The following is a 3,822-nucleotide window of genomic DNA, read 5'->3' as shown; positions in this document are numbered from 1 at the left end:
TCTCTCTCTCTCTCTCTCTCTCTCTCTCTCTCTCTCTCTCTCTCTCTTTTGTTTTTGCTGACTTTCTCCCAGAGTTGTCTTAGGTGACACCGAGCTTTGGCTTGTAGGGCCAAAACATCTCATTGAATCATTGATGGCATTTTTATGGGCATGGATTCAGAGGGGTTTGTCATTCTGCATAAAGGTTAACTGCCATCAAGTGGTCACTGGTTTCAATAGCCTGGACGTTAACCGCCAGTGGAATTCTGTAATCTGGGAGTCTGTTTGACTATAATGGACCAGCCAGATATAAATGTACACGGTTGTCTGTGTTTGTGATTAAAGGGCGTTTGCTGGTCCATAATTAGTAGTGGAGGAAGTATACAGCAATGTCACACTGTAAAACTGCATGTTAAGTTAAGTAAATTACTTAAGTAAAAGTACCGAATTGGAAATTAAAGTTAGTAACTATCAAAATGATGTACTTAAACTGCCAAAAGTAAAAGTAGATAATGCAGAAAAATAATTTAATTGTATTATTATTGCTGCGATTAACTGGATTTTTACACAGAAATGATCAATACACCGCCTTTTCTATCCTGTAATTGGTCAGGGGATTGGGTGAAACTGTGCTCCAAATAGCATTTTGTATTTGTACAACTAATGCCTAAATGTCACCACAGCATGTACCACTGGAAGATACTGAGACTTATTATGGCCCTTATCATGCAGTTGTTACGCATTCCCAACTCTTTACCCTTCCCCACAGAGGTTAAATGTGGTTCTTAGACCTATTTACACACTTTTACAACTGCTGTACATGCACACACACACGCAGACACACACAGAGACACACACAGTGGCAGTGTGTGTTTTAGATTGTCTAGATGGTGATAAGCACAAGACCAAAGCCACCACAAAGTCCCCGTGCTTCATGGTGTTAAGTTAAACACAAGAAAACCTAACATGACTGGATTCAGTGTAGATAATGCACATTTAGTTGTCAGTGGAGGTGTAAACTCCTGAAACAACTAGGCGATTACAGTAACCAAGTAGTAGATAGACAGAAAATAATTAAGTAATTTTAAAGCACAAAATGCCAAACATTTGCATGAAGATGAAGATACGCTTCTTTTCCTCATCGTCTATGATGCTTAACTGAATATTTAGAGTTTTGGATCAACAATTGTGTCTTTGGGAAATTGTGACGGGTATTATTTTGTCAAAAAACAATTATATTCCACATAGTTGAATAGTTTGTGTAACATCTAGGTATGCTCTAATCCGATGAGATTGATCCCTCAGCAGCATGTCGGCGTTACATTATAACAAAAATGTGTGTGTGTGTGTGTGCATGTTCGAGCAGGAGGCCATGTTTGTTTTCGCCAGCGTCGCCGCTCCTACCGCTGTTATAGAAGCGGAATGTGCTCTCCCTGTCGACTGTGTGTTTGGGTGTATGGCAGGCACATGCATTGGTGTGCCTGCCGCCTGTGGATGCATGTGTGAGTTTGTGCATGTTTGTGAGTGCCTGTTCGGTGTGCTTAACTGTAACGGTGCTGATGCATGCTGTGGCTGAGCACTGAGGCGTTGCCTTGTTGTCAGTCACTTGGAACAGTGTTAGAAAGCTCAACGTGTTGGCTGAAACATTCCTAACCTGAGGCAATAGAGTAGAGACAGTGAGAATAGAAATTAGAGATAGATAGATAGATAGATAGATAGATAGATAGATAGATAGATAGATAGATAGATAGATAGATAGATTATAACTTAGAATTCAACAACATCTGCTGGGTGTGGATAGTGCGTCATAATCCTTTGCCAGCCATGCATGCCAACTTTTATTCCGTTTTATATATTCCAGTACCTTTCATGCCCCACAGGGATGAGTTGTACATGTACATGCAAGAGGACAGGAGCCAATGGGATCGTGTATATGCATGTGTGCACGTGTCAGTGTGTGCGTCGCATTCCGTGGTCTGTCATAATTGCCAGATGGAGCTGTCTCTATAATAAAATCAAGAATGGAGAGAGGAGGGAGAAGGAGACCGAGTGAGAGGTTAGGGAAGTTCTAAGAGTTTGGATCGAGTCTGAGAAGTGTGTGTTTCTGAGAAACGGAACTTGCTCCAGAGAAACGAAGATGTAGCGAGAAGAGTAAAGGATGCAGGGACACACTGTGACAACGACGAAAAGCAAGACATGCAGGCGTGTTAAATAGTAATGTCAGTGTCATGCTGTGTCTAGATCGTAGAAATGGACGATGAGGATCTAGGAAGACTGGAGAGTTTAGTATTTCAGTCAACTTTGTGTGTGAGAGTGTACGGTCTGTGTACAAGTATGAGAGTCAGATTTAGCCCCCCCCCACCCACACCCTTCCCTTCAGGTTAGTTGAGGATAACCAACATCAAAGAGAGTGAGAAAAGAGCTGAGGGAAAGCGAGAGTCGATGGCTGAAAGAATGCTGCGAGGAACATAAATCAGTGTTACATCTGGACCACCGAATATCAGCTGTTACTCAGACTCAGCGGGCTCGATCCTGCTGTCTGTAGTATTTGATGAATCAGTAACATAATCTTGATATGATGCTGTTTGTGTCCTGTTGTTTGTTGCATTTACCCCTAAGGAAACAGCGGAATGAGACACTGAATGAGCATCACAGTGTGATTATGTAGCAGTAGAACTACAGCGGCCATTAATGCAGCAGAGACCCTAGACCCAGGGACCCCATTTCCCAGAATCCAATGGATCCTGGCCTGAGCTCTTTCCGTCCATTCTCCCGGCTTCCTGTGTCTCTGAGGATAACGGGAGCGGAGATGTACCCACCTGGGATTCACCCCGAGTCCCTCATCTTTGAAGTGGCTCATTTGAATGAGACGCCCGAACGATTTCACTGAATGTGAAAACGTGTTTTTCTGTTTGCTACGGTAGTGTACGTAGAGGTGGAGAGTTGACTTCTGTGTCAAGTGTCTTTCCCACCCCTAGTAATTTAAAAAAGCAGGATTGGACACGTACTGGGTGGGATAACGGCACAAATTATAGTGCTCTAGTTTTTCAAACAAGGGCAAACCAATCCAGTGGTTCACATTGGGTAAACAGTGTGAGTTTGTTTCCATTTTGATGACTTGTTGTAGGGAAATTTTCAAAGACATTTCTTCATACTTTCTCAATATTTCCCGTCGAACCCATTTCAATCCACCTCATCACTGCAGCTTTATAAGACTGTAGAGAACATCGTAAACAGTTTTACCCAGCCATATTTTTTTATTTCATACAAATTGATTTATTAGCTGATTGCTAATCCCCATCATGCCTGCTGAAGTCAATATTCACAATAATTTACGCTGTCGCGCTTTATATTTTGACATCTTCTCCCACATTGCAGCCAGTGTCTGCAGTGTTGACTGGCGCTGCAAACATGCCGATCACATTAAGCTTCAGCTCTTCACTCTGACTATATCTCTGTAGATTCCTTCCCAGATGGGGATCTGAGAATGCTTTGTGTTCCAGCTAAAAAAAGGCTTTCCTCAATCTCATCTGGTGAAAACAATGTGCTGTCCAACATTAACTCTGGAGGTCGTCGGACAGACAAAGCAAACCAGAGAGAGCTCCTGGATCATACTGAGACACACAAAGAGAGAGACGGGCGTATTGAAAATGTAAACGTCCCCAAAGCGTCAGTTCAAAAGATGACATCCTTGAGTTGTTTGATTTACTCTGTAGGAAACCCTGGGAACTGGAGGCCCATCGTCAAGACTTGGATATGGCATTTTCTCTTGTCCTTTGTTCACAATGGCAGCCTCTGTGTGTGTGTGTGTGTGTGTGTGTGTGTGTGTGTGTGTGTGTGTGT

At 42.7% G+C, this 3,822-nt stretch overlaps 1 protein-coding gene across 1 annotated transcript in view; it reads left to right on the top strand.

The window, feature by feature from the left end:
- Window positions 1-3,822, top strand: part of LOC116387651 (integrin alpha-6-like) — a 13,503-nt gene that overhangs the window by 721 nt on the left and 8,960 nt on the right. The gene's annotated exons all lie outside the window — the stretch shown is intronic.

This window comes from Anarrhichthys ocellatus, unplaced genomic scaffold (genome assembly GCF_004355925.1).
Source record: "Anarrhichthys ocellatus isolate YVR2014 unplaced genomic scaffold, GSC_Weel_1.0 scaffold15, whole genome shotgun sequence".
In the NCBI taxonomy this organism is placed as follows: Eukaryota; Metazoa; Chordata; class Actinopteri; order Perciformes; family Anarhichadidae; genus Anarrhichthys; species Anarrhichthys ocellatus.
This window is presented reverse-complemented; position numbering and strand designations above follow the sequence as displayed.